This window comes from Eleutherodactylus coqui, chromosome 1 (genome assembly GCF_035609145.1).
Source record: "Eleutherodactylus coqui strain aEleCoq1 chromosome 1, aEleCoq1.hap1, whole genome shotgun sequence".
NCBI classification, from domain to species: domain Eukaryota; kingdom Metazoa; phylum Chordata; class Amphibia; order Anura; family Eleutherodactylidae; genus Eleutherodactylus; species Eleutherodactylus coqui.
This window is the reverse complement of record NC_089837.1, coordinates 366046137-366060047: the sequence shown is the minus strand read 5'-3', so window position 1 is coordinate 366060047 and position 13911 is coordinate 366046137. Positions and strand designations below refer to the sequence as shown.

At 42.3% G+C, this 13911-nt stretch overlaps 1 protein-coding gene across 1 annotated transcript in view; it reads left to right on the top strand.

Moving 5' to 3' along the window:
• The window catches only part of DMD (dystrophin), a 2524637-nt gene that overhangs the window by 1330138 nt on the left and 1180588 nt on the right, over positions 1-13911 (top strand). The window lies entirely within an intron of this gene.

Here is a 13911-nt window from a genome sequence, read left to right as displayed (position 1 = left end):
TGAAGGTGTTTCTGGTGAAGTCGACATCTCTTGTCCTGTTCCACTGTCAGATAAATCTGTTTGGTGTTAGGGTATTTGGGGTTGTTGAAATATCTATCTCCTGACTAGTTGTTGTTTCGTCATTGACATTTCATCTTATTCATTGTGTGCTTGTATAAGATCTGTACCACACATATTGTTCCTTATTGTAGTAACAGATTCCCTTTTATCCAACTAGAGGGAGTCAGGGTCAGCCTCTATTCCTGATGTGGGGTTGCCCTTATCAGGGTGCGTGCTCAGCCTTTAGGTAGGGTCTCATCGCATTAGTAGGTTAGGGTCAGATGAATAGTTCTATACATCCCTGAAATCATGTGTAGCTGTCTTACTGCTTGCCCATTTCACACAATCTTGATAAATAATGCCTAGATTAAAATGGAAAATCCATCAGAGTTTTTCATTGACGAAAATTGCAGGTGCCCATGTAAATTAGGCCTCATAAGGGTTATTTCACATGGGTGGAATTATTCAGCAGAACACAACACAGTTGTGGCCGCAAAACAGGACAAAATCACGGCCCCACAGGCATGACTTTGTGACACATAAATAATTCCGCCCCATGTGAAAATACCCTAATGTGTACTACTTTCTAACTATGGACTCCATACGGGCATATTTGTGACCAAATAACTATGTATACATATATCAAGGATTAATATAGAGATCTCTCACAATCTATTTATACCCAGGACTGTTACTGTAACAAGGGGACATCCTCTAGGTCTAGAGGAAAGGTTTCTACACCGACATAGAAGGGGGTTCTTTACTGTAAGTGTAGTGAGACTATGGAACTCTCTGCCTGAGGATGCGGTGGTGACAAAGGTGTTAAAAGAGTTTAAGAGTGGCCTGGAGTCACTAATGACTTCATAAGGCTCGGTAATCCAGGGGTTATTCCGATTGCTAGATTGGAGTCGGGAAGGAATTTCTTTTCCCTTAGGGTGGATTCAGATAAGCTTATGCGCAAATACGTTTGCTGGTATGGAACGTATTTTTGCCTGCAAAGTCCGGAGATGGCAAAGAGCAGGCTGGTACATCCGTGCTAGCAGATAGATCGTTTTTCTTTTTGCAATCGAATTCCAGTTAACATGCTCACGTATTGCACCCTTGCCATGAAATAGAATGACAATTAAATGCCTAATTAGGGTCAGCTGTCTTCTCTTCGCTGTGTTGTACGCAGGGTAACTCCCTCCCTTCTTTTGAGCTGCTATAGAAGTCTATGGCAACTCTCTGCATAACACCGACAAACATAGAGTAGGACCTATTTTTTCTCGGACAAAGATTTTGCGTAGCAAAAACACCTTAGTCTGAACGAATCTATTTAAATCAAATTCATTGCCTTGTTGTGTTATACGGGCGAGATTTTCACGTGTGGAAATGCCTCTGCAAATATGTTCGTCTGAAATCACCCTTAGGGTGCATTCCCACGAATGTATATCGGCTCGGTTTTCACGCCGAGCCGATATATGTTGTCCTAGTGTGCAGGGGGGGGGGGGGATGGAAGAGCCAGGAGCAGGAACTGAGCTCCCGCCCCCTCTCTGCCTCCTCTCCGCCCCTCTGCACTATTTGCAATGGGGAGAGGCGGTACGGGGGCGGGGCTAATTTGTGGAATTTAGCCCCACCCCACCTCCTTTCATTGCAAATAGTGCAGAGGGGTGGAAAGGAGGCAGAGAGAGGGCGGGAGCTCAGTTCCTGCTCCTGGCTCTTCAATCCCCCCCCCCCTGCACACGAGGACAACGTATATCGGCTCGGCGTGAAAACCGAGCCGATATACGTTCGTGGGAATGCACCCTTAGATGGGGAAAATTGGTTTCTACCTCATTGGAGGGTTTTTTTTGCCCTCCCCTGGATCAACATTGACATGCGCAGTATAGTCTGGAGCGCCGCTGTGGAACGCTCCCCCTCTCGCGAGACGCGTTTCGGATGATGCGCTGTATTAGATCATCTAGATGCATGCGCAATGAATCAAGCCGGACGGATGGATCAACTTGCTGAAAACTATGACTATACCTTTAAATTATGTGTAACACCTGAATTGATTATTCACTTGTGCATTCTGTGATTTGATTGGTTGTAGGTGTACTGCTTTTCCTATTTAAAGTGTGTCATGGCATACACAATTGAGCTTGACAAAGACTAGGTTGCTAGTCGAAACCTTGCTGCTGTATGGGAAAATAAACACACTTGAATTTCTTTGCACCATTTGATGCTGCCACTTCATCTTTATTTCTGCAACTTTGGGATTTAATCTGTGTCCCTGTGACTGCTGCATCGCAGGTTCGTCCCACCTCTATGGCCTCATGTCCACTAGAAAAATACAATCTGCGCAGATTTCTGCTGCAGATTCCGCACGGATTTGCTTTAGGCTGGATTCACACGAACGTATATCGGCTCGGTTTTCACGCCGAGCCGATATACGTCGTCCTCATCCTGCAGGGGGGGAGAATGGAAGAGCCAGGAGCAGGAGCTGAGCTCCCGCCCCCTCTCTGCCTCCTCTCCACCCTCTCTCTGCCCCTCTGCACTATTTGCAATAAAAGGAGGTGGGATGGGGCGGGGCTAAGTTCCAAGAATTACTCCCACCTCTCCCCATTGCAAATAGTGCAGAGGGTCGGAGAGGAGGCAGAGAGGGGGCGGGGGCTCAGTTCCTGCTCCTGGCTCTTCCAGCCTCCCCCCCTGTAGATGAGGACGACGTATATCGGCTCGGCGTGAAAACCGAGCCGATATAAGTTCATGTGAATCCAGCCTTAAATGTTTTTTTTTTTCATGCGGATATCCGCACCTATTGATAGCAAAGTGATAGCAATGTGGCCGATCTGCTCGGAATCCGCACTAAAATGGAGCATGCTGCGTTTTTTTTTCCGCGCGTGAAAAACACAAATCAATTAATATGCCATTTACAGGTGCAAAATTCAATTTAATTGACTGCAGATGGCCAATGATATTCCTATGGACAAAGTTTCACCCGCGGAATCTGCATGCAGAATCCGCAATTCAATTTTGCTAGTGGACATGAGGCCTATGGGGATTTAAAGTGCTGCTGTTGTGGATATATTTTTCGTTAGAAGTCTATAGGAGGTGCTCAAATATGTGTGCAATGCGTATACAGATGCACAATACGCTGCACAACTCCTTGAAAAGAAGAACACATTTGGAACTTATTAGGCTAAATAGCCATTTAAACCAGGGCATGTTTGTCTGCTGTGCGCAAAAAGTACATTACAATGCTCCAATATGCACAAAAATCAACTTCGTTCATAGCGCAAACACATTGTATATACGCCTATGTGAAGGAGCCCTAAGGCTGGGTTTCCTCGGGACAAAAATCCCACAGAAATCTCGTGAAATGTCCGCAGCGGGACCACACGGAAATTCCGCAAGATTTCTGCAGTTGAAATCCCGTGGGTTTTGACGCAGGTTTTGAAGCGGCTTATTCTGCTGCGGCCATCTTTCCCCCATAAAAAAGATGAAAGCCTGCCGCAGAAACGACAATACAATTGACATACCGCCTCTTTGAATTCTGCGTGGCACATCAGTTTCAGCGCAACTTGCCCTCAATGGACTGTCCGCAGCATGCAAATCTCGTCCACTTTGCTGCTTAGTCTCTGGCTTGAGATTGCAGGTGGCAATTCCGCAGGGTAATTTCACTGCAATTCTGCCCCGTGTGAACCCAGGCTAAGTGACAAAAATAACAGTACCCCCCCTCACCTACGTGTTGCCAGTGACTTATGCCAGCTGCTCTTAAGGAAAACCATTCTGAAAATCATATTTTTTTATTTTATATCCCTTATATATTCTAAGAAAATCAAGCAACTCAGAAGACAAACCAAATAGGGACTAAATAGTTAATAGATGCTCCTGAATATGCGTCCTTATGCCATAGACGATTTCAGTGCTATCGGGTCTGTGGTGCTGAGCGTTCTCCCAGCTTGAGTAATAAATTATGCTGCAGCTGTATTTTCCCAGAATGTCTTAGTCCATCCATAAAGAATAAAAAGAATCTGCAGGAAAAAAAATCCAGATAACCCCTAGCATGTGTTTAATTCATTTGAATGTAGCAGTAGAATAGCTATGACTGTACTGAGGATCCCAGTCCATTACCCTGCTGAGCTGCAGGCCAGATTTTCCATTGAGCTTTTGCTACACACAAAGTTGGCTGGTGTGTCGTTCAGCATCCCGGTAGCTCCTTTTTTCCTTCAGACTAGCAATGGCAAAGCTCTGTACAGATGCACTGCTGGATTCTCTGAACTGAAATCAGCTGTGGGACCCTATATTTATTTGTTTGAGCATCATCGTCAAGGTAAGGCTGCCAGATAGATAGAAGGGCTTTCTTTATTAGAGAAAAGGATTCCTGCTCATTCATTTCAGCCAGCATCTTATAGTAAGTCCTCCTTTCTGATGCAGGAGATTGAGAGCAGTAGGTGGGAGGGGGATGCTTTTTGTACTTCCATCCAGAGGTCTGTGGGAACTGCTATAACGTTGGTTGCTATATTAGAAAGTGAAGATACTGGAGGCTTGTTCACTCTGAATATGCGGCTCAAGTGGTGTTTGTACCCTGTGATATTGTCATTCCAACATGTGCATAGGGCCATCAGTACAGGCATGCAAGGTGCACTCAGTACATCGCCTGTCATTGCCTTGGAAGTGTGTTTGCAGATGATTCTGCCTCAATAGAGAAAATGGAGAGAACTTAGATAAATTCTCCGGATGAGGATAATATCCGAGCAAGCAAGCAATTGTGTGTTTTGTCATTTCTGAATAGCTTCTTCTCTGTTTGTAAATAGCAATACTCCTGTTATTGATACAATGTAATTGCACAGTTGTTAGATACTGTAGGAATTCTTTGCTTGTGTTTTCTAGTCTTTTGGAGCCTCCACTTAATTACTCGTAAATGATGGTTTGACGCGGAGTAAATATTTGTAATTGTTCACTGACGTGTAAAACGCTTTCGCTATAGCAATACTTCGGAGTGTTATATTAGAAGCTCATCATGTTGATAAGTGGGCAATAATGTCCAACAGCTTTTCTGGGAATCTTTTAACTTTTGCCATTGATAGAGTTTTTAGAAAACTATTGATGGCATGAAACCATGAATGAAAATCTTTCTAGAAGATTAAAGTGTATGGGGTCTTCATCGAAGACGAAGATGACAATATTTAGTCATGTGAGACAAAAAGATGCAAAGGATGCTAATTTAAGCAGTGAAGAAGTTTGTCAAATGTGAACTCACTCTGATGGGTCATAGGATGTAGTGAACAACAACACTTCCAATTATTGGGCAATGTTTGTCTTTTTCTTCATTAGTCTTGGTCCAGGTAGTAGTGTAGTAAGGAGCAGAACATGGAAGGAACAAAAACAACCATATGCTACCGAAACACAAAGTTTCAGTGTAGTGTTTCTTAGAGAAGCAGTATTAATGAATGCTCTTAGAAGTCTTTCTATAGAAAACCACTTGGTTTTCATGGTATTGCATGAAAACTCAGAAGAAACGTATGCTGTCCCGTAGTTATTTTTTTAGTTATATTTAAGTAAATTAGAAAAGAATACAAAGAATAGGATAAAAAAAATCTGCAATTTGTCCAAAAACGTGCAATTCTCATGTCCCAGTCACTCCTGGCGGAATATTCTAGTGCAAGAGTGGAAAATTACTTGTTTATGTGAGTTCACTCTAAGGTTAACTTCACACGGGTGAGGGGGATATCAGGCCGTGAATCACGCCCAAAGATAGGACGTACCATGATTTGTTTAATACATCGCAGTGCGGGGCAGGAAAAAAAGCGTTTATGTGTACGACCCCATTCTCGCAACACACAAATATCGCACTATTTTTTTCAGCCGTATGACAAAGGCCTAAGAGCATATTCACATGGGTGTATTTTTTTGTCCATATTACATCCAGATTTTTTGTGGATGCAATACAAACAGCATCAGTCGGGCCTTCTTGCATTTTCTTTTGTGTGTGTGAAAAACGCAGTTATACAGATGCAATGTGAGCATAAAAAATTTCATACACGCCAAAAATACATACACATGTGTGAATGTGCCCTTAGGTACATGGGTCCCAAAAAGAAAAATTGTGGTCTTTCAAAAATATACAGTAATATACATTTAGTCAGGGGTAGGACGAGGAGTAGGAAGTTGCCTAGGGTGCTACTGTGTAGCAGACAAGAAGGTGCAGAATTTAATTGCCAAAAAAACTTGTGCCACTAACTCTCTTTAGACTGTGCTGCCTTTAGTATTTGTGGTCAGTGCTGGGTTCAAGCCCGTGCGTTGGCCACTCTTCTTTGTCTCATAGTAGGCAGTGCAGTCTCTTTTTAGTGCTGCCCACCTGTCAATGCACTCCACATGGGTCCCATGCTGCTGCCCACCTATCTGCTTCTACACACAGGGACCTGACGTTGAAGCCCAAAGCAGTATCTCCACTTCCCTCCACAGCGCCACTGATTACATTGTCTCCCCGCTGCTTGCTATGGCTTGGTGAGTATGCCCAGGCCAGCCAATTTAGCTCAATTCAAGGAATTAATGAACTGATAAAGTGGAACAATATAGAGGCTAATAATATGGGGGAGGGGCTGAAACCATATGCATACTACAAATACTTCCCTTACAGTACTATATATTATAACCTATAGACTATACTATATATAATATCGACGAAAGAGGACACTGTGCTGTATGGCACATGTTTGGGCTCTGTCCTTCAGCATGTGCAATATTGTGGCTTAGCCTCCCACATACGTTGCATTATATTCAGTGCATGCTTTAATATATAGTACTGTGAGAGGGCATACTGTACATGTAAGGGCCTGTTTACATATCATTATTGGTTCCATCAGACCTTATGTTTAAAACACCAAAAATGACAACCCTGGTCAGAATCTTTGCACTGAGGGAAGGTACCTGGCTTGGTATAAAAGGCAAGGTGTGCCATGCAAGCTGTTGTGTTGCCCTTGCGGTAAAGTTCAATCATAGAGTACAAGAATGGCCAGGACGTCTTTCTTGAGCGATACAATATTATATTTTATAACCATAAATAACCTCAAAAGAATTGCTGATCCAGGGATTATTCTGAATGCCAGATTGGAGTCCGGACGGAATTTTTTTCCCTTAAATGGGGAAAATTGGCTTCTACATGATTGTTTTTTTCTGCCTTCCTCTGGATCAACACTGGGGGTTAACAGGCTGAACTGGATGGGCAATTGTCTTTTTTGGCCTCACATACTATGTTACGATGATGAGTTGTGGTACCTAAAATATGCAACTGGTATCGCAAATATGAGTACACCAAGCTTGAACAAGAAATGTAATATACAAATGTTATAATTGGTTGGTTCAATGGTTTTGCAATGTTTTAATTCAGGTTTTCCTAATGCGTATCGTATTTAGGTGGTGGCTGATTCACCAGCTAGTATGCTGCAGCCTGGGGGGATGCAATCTGCATTTACTGTTTACAGCACCAAAATACCTCGTCCTGCAACTACATTTACTCGACAAATTTGACTTTACATTTGTAGGTAACTAGCAACGTCTGCGGTCTTGTTGCATAGCTTGTTACATTTGGTTGTTCCATGTTTCACAGAAATCATGTATATTTTAGTCTGGCTGTCTTTAGCTCAATGCACAAGGGCAGATTTTTAACCCTCCATAGCATGCAATGCAAAAACGATTCTTCATGCGGTTTCTGCTACCAATTGCGGTTTCTGCTTGTGGAAGAAAAATTGCAGCATGCACCATTTTCCTATGGATCCCACATGGACGGCTTGAAGTCCATGAAAGCCGTCCAACCCATGGCCCATCCGCAATTGACATTATGGACTGGCCGCGGATTCCACGGGAAAAGCAGGAGTTTAAAAAAATCTGTATTGCACATGTCCGACGGCGAGCCGTGCGGACCAGCCACAGTACAGACAACCTGGAAGAAGAAAGGTCTGCGCAGACGCCACCACCTACACACATAGATACACAGGGTCACCTGCCGTGGTCATGGCCGGATTCCGTGTGGGATTGCCCAGGCGGAATCCTTGCATGCTGTGTGTATGAGGCCTTTCCCAGTGACTACATACTATACAATGTACATCTTATGTCGTACCTGTTTTGTATGAGTTGCAATGTAATGCCGTTAGTCAAATAAAAAAATTGTTATTACGTATCACCAGTTCTTTCTGACCTTGTATACTGTGAGAGTAGTTACACTCTGTTCTTTTAATCCGCTACACAGCTCAGTTGGTTTTGCTTTTGTTTCTACCTGTTTGAGCAAGTGTGTTTTATTTAGATTAGTTTTTTAAATGAGGCATGACCTGTTCCACTGTCTGTAAAGAAAAAACATGCAAATTACATTCACGCCCCTTGCTTGGTAAGAAACAATAAGGGAAGGTGTGAAAAGAACTTCTGAATGTAAGTATTTAGATGACTTGTACAACTGCAGATTGATATTTTCAATGGGCTGTTCATTATAAGCTCTGCCATTGAGGCAGTGTGAGGGCTTTCAGAAAGATGGAGTGGTGTAATTACTAGGTGCACATGTTCATTAATCCTTCCTGGCTAGGAAAAGCTTCAAGTTCTTCTCCAGTAGCCCGTTTGTAAAGCTGTACAGATATAAATATCTAAATTGCGTTGGCCAAGAAGTCACACAGAATGGTGGCTGCTTTTGGAGTTCAATTTCATGCACTGTTGCATTGCTTGTGTAAGGGAGGGTTGTTGTGCCTTTCACAATGGGCATCGTTGCCTTCCCCATAGAAGATCCAATAGGAAACTCTCTCCAAGTTTAACTAAAAAGTTTGCAGTAGTCCAAGGAAAAGTACATAAAGACACTAATATGGCATCTGATTCCTTTGTACTGTATTACATTGCAGATGTCTTAAAGTATATAAGGATGTTCAGTGATGGTGTGGTGTCATCTACTGCCTTAAGCATCTCAGGTTAATAGATTATTATATTGGGTGGTCTATATGTGTTTAATAACTGGTATATACTGTGAGATACTCTTTGATGAAAAAGGACAGGTTGGTGTTCCCATGAACTTTTTAAAAGTTGGACTTTGTAAAATTTTCTGGAATGCAAGATACTAAGGTCAATGCATCTATAAAAATCTATATTGATCTTCCTTCTGACTGCAAATACATCTCTGTATAGTGTGAAGTGGGTCATTATTTCTGTCATTTTATGGCTCAATACAGTTCTCAAAGTAAGTAGTTCCCACTCATGTTATCAATAGACATATACAGAGAAGCAGGAGAACTAGTACAGCATACAGTAGCTCCCAGTAATCACTATGCAGAAGGTATTGCATACCTGAAGACCATGTGTGATCCAGGGCTTGTGGATGCAGCTATTAGGTGAACTATTTTCCAGGAAATTCCAGTATATCATTTGTGAAACGACTTCATATAAACATGACTAATAATTGCGTAGTTTACGTTATAAAAATAACAATATTACACATCTGAGGACTACGGATCATACTTTAGATATTGTGTATTACAAGTCTTTCTTAAACTGTGACTGAGCTGAAAATTACCCCCCCCCCCCCCATGGCACAATTTTTTTGGGTGGAGTTGCATTTTTATTTTTAATTCTCATTATTTGTTTTTCAATAAATCAAAGGAAAACAAGAACATTTGCATAATATTAATGAAATGCATCAGTTTGCATATTGGTCACGTAGGACCTTTCGCATAAAAAGGAACATATAACGTAAACCCGCATCAATAAAAATTCTTTCAATATTCACTTGCCATTCTCTCTTTGTTATTCACTTTTTTTTCTACTTTTTTTTAAAAAACGGAATAAGTCCACTTTATCCTTTAATCATGAGGCTGTTATGGAATAAATTTCTCCTGTTGCCTAGGGCTCACCCCTGGAGGGTTGGTGGGGAGGTGGGGTGGGGTGGATGTGGAAAGTTGGGGGAAGGGGGTAAGAGAAGTAAACCTGGTTGCTGCACTATCTTTGTCACACATCTATATCATCGTGGTTCATCCGATCTCTATGCCTAACAAAGGATAGAAACCATTTTGCCTTTGAGCTAGGGTTCCCTGACTTCTTCTTGCTCTCCGTTCACTGCTAACCTTCCCAGCATCCCCCTCATCTCCTCCATGAGGTACCATTCTGTGTATCTAAAGGGGGTGACTATAGCAGAGCTTTCCGGGTGCAAAAAGTGAGAAATCCCTTCCATTTTTTGCCTCTCCACTTCTATCTTTTCCATGGTCATTATGTGAATAAGTTGCAGCTAGGAGGAACACATGAAAAAAAGGCGGGATGGATTGATATTTGATCATGTCTGTTGCGGTTCGGCATGGAAAAGTAGAGAGAGACTATTTACATTGATCTTTATCTTCCATTTAGTTTGAATGTATTGTGCTATAGATATCCAGAATAAATTTGTTTGTGCGCATGAGCAGATGCCATGTTCAAAATCTGTGGCAATTCAAGTTGTATTTTTTAATGGCACCATTTAATGTACTACATAATACACTGAAAAAGTTATTTGGGATAGAAAAAACTTCTTTGTGTTTTGATGCAGCTATGCAGTGTTGGATTGGGAACCCAAAGTGGCTCTGAAAAACAATTACAAAATGGTCTCATGTTACAGGTGGGTCAAAACTGGCATAAGTGGGGTCAACACAAGTAGGCAGGGGTCTAGCCGCAGCCATATTGGCAGTAGGAGGGGAAAAGCCCATGTAGTGTGCATAGCTCACCACAGCAAATTCTCTACATAGCACAGAAGGTGTTTGACCTGGAGGTATATATTAAGGTGCCATCTAATTTTTTACCTGTTAAGCATCTATGATGTAAATGGACTTCATAAACTGGCTTGACTTAAAGGGGTTGTCTCGCGAAAGCAAGTGGGGTTAAGCACTTCTGTATGGCCATATTAATGCACTTTGTAATATACATCGTGCATTAAATATGAGCCATACAGAAGTTATTCACTTACCTGCTCCGTTGCTAGCGTCCTCGTCGCCATGGTTCCGTCTAATTTCGGGGTCTTCTTGCTTCTTTAGACGCGCTTGCGCAGATCCGTCTTCTCCCTTCGGCTCCGCTCGGCAGCATCGGCGATTTGGCTCCGCCCCCTTGTACGCATCATCGCGTAGCTCCGCCCCCGTCACGTGCCGATTCGAGCCAATCAGGAGGCTGGAACCGGCACACATCATGGGGCGGAGCTACGCGATGATGCGTACAAGGGGGCGGAGCCAAATCGCCGATGCTGCCGAGCGGAGCCGAAGGGAGAAGACGGATCTGCGCAAGCGCGTCTAAAGAAGCAAGAAGACCCCGAAATTAGACGGAACCATGGCGACGAGGACGCTAGCAACGGAGCAGGTAAGTGAATAACTTCTGTATGGCTCATATTTAATGCACGATGTATATTACAAAGTGCATTAATATGGCCATACAGAAGTGTATAACCCCACTTGCTGCCGCGAGACAACCCCTTTAAGCCTTTTATGATGGATATTTATGTCATGGGTCCAGTGCTTGCATGATCATCGTGAGAGCCCGGTGTTGACTGACAGCTGGGCTCTCGCTGTAATGGCCAGGTTGAGTGAAAACTCTGATCAGTAAACTCTTATCTCTGTCATCGTTTCCTACATGCCGCATCCATAGCAGCCACTGCATGTAGATGGTTAGACAGAGGGATAGGGAGATATGTTCCCTTTTAAGTGGGAGAAATGGAGCTCTAAGAATAATCTCAGGCGGGACTGCTGTAAAATGACACTACATATCAGACATGCTTTTTCACATCACTCAACCTTAAGTGGAGTGACAAACCACATTTGGGTAATACTACCATAACACAAATGCAGCATAATTTATGATTCATCTACTCTGTATATGGAGGTTATGGATGCTGATGACTGACTTTTTTTTTTCCCAATGCACTATTTTTAAATAATGAAATAAGACATACCGTAGTTAGCCAAAGTACTCATACATCCTGTCTTCACATATTTTTTTCTTGTTTTATTATTCTCTCTGCAGTAGAAAGGCAATGAGTGAAAATAAATCTCTTGACAGCAGAATAAAAGGAATTAATTCCAGCTTTGGGACATGAACCACAAGACATAAAAGTGTTAACCAGCCTAAGCCCAATGGGGTTTTTGCCACAGGCACAGGCTGGATATGAGTCTCCTTAGACTTAGTTAAGCAGAAGACAACTTTTGAGATGTTTCTGCTACACTAAGCATATATTAAAGGAAGATTAATGGCAAAAATTCAGTTGTCTTTTGATTCAACTCTTGTAATGAAAATATGTTCAAAATCATAAATGCTAAAGGCTCCATTGCTTCATGGCTGGAAATATTGATATTGAAATACTGCTACAATGTATTTGCTGTTTTATGATATCATGGAAGAAACCCATTCATGTGCATGTTTTCTGGAAAAGCCAGTGGTGGTGTGCGATATTCAATACACAATACAGATCAGCTTAGCATCACTTACCATCATAGGAGAACATTGTGACATACAATGGAGCTGCAGTGTAATGACATGGTACCTGTACAACACAAGGAAAAGTGGCTTTCTAATAGGGGTCTATGTAAATGACATGATGCCTTAACATGGTTATGCAGTTTTTGCAGTACAATGACTTGTGCTTCTATCGGATGTTACATAACCGTGACTGCAATGTGTGATTGTTCTCAGTAAGAGAAACCAAGTAATCCTGTAGATATGATACCTTTTAATGGCTAACAAACATACATGGTGTTATAGTGAGCTTTCCAACCTCTCAGGGTCCTTCCTCAGGCTTAGTGAATAGAGATGAGTGAGTATACTCGCTAAGGCACATTACTCGAGCGAGTAGTGCCTTAGCCGAGTATCTCCCTGCTCATCTCTAAAGATTCGGGGACCGGCGCGGGTGACAGGTGAGTTGCGGCGGGGAGCGGGGGGGAGAGAGGGAGAGAGAGATCTCCCGGCTCTCCCCCGCCGCTCCCCACCTGCCCCGAATCTTTAGAGACGAGCGGGGAGATACTGTCGAAGGCACTACTTGCTCGTGTAATGTGGCTTAGCGAGTATACTCGCTCATCTCTATTAGTGAAACAAATCTAAAGACGTCATGACTGCAATATTACTGATGTCCAAGCTAGTTTTGTACAACTTTTGCTTGGGAACGAACAGAGTGTTAGTTTGCCTGATTATCGGGCCCTGTAGATACACCTGTGATCACCTGAAGAGCAAGAAAACACTCATTCCTCAGCCGATCGGCTTGTTTATGCTGCAGTAAGAAGCATTGTATGTCACCAGCAAATCTTCCAGTGTGAACAAAGGATGTTCTGCCAATATCAACGAAAGTGTATGGGGAACAAATGATCATGTGAACAATTGTTCATCTCATACAGTCTACATCATGCTATGTAAAGGCTATTTAAACGAGCATTGATCTCGTTGATTGGCTCTTGTCAAATGACAGGAATGAGCTCATGTCAAAGGGCCCCTAATCCATATAAATGTCTCATGGGGCTGTTAGTGAGAGACTTGGGGCTTATTTACTATTCAAAATATGACTACTGTTTTACGTACCTTGTGCCACATTTACTATGTCTTTTTAGACACTCTCTGATTTTTTTTTGACTTGTGATAAAAATAGGTGTGGCCTACATTTTACCGAATTGTTGCACCAAATGTTTGACACAATTTTTGGTTAAAACTAATACAACTAATAGGTGATCTAAAATTTGTCTGATTTATCACTAAATAAAGCGACTATGATAAATCTAGTACAGTAAAGACTGTCTTAAGTTTGCACGGTCTAACTGTTAGATAGTATTAGTAAATAAGCCCCATTATTTTATTGTTGAGTTTTCAGTGAATTTAACATAAATTACTATGCAGCAGGGAAGTTCCAGCATCTAAACTTGTGTCTATAAAAGAGCAGGACTTAAT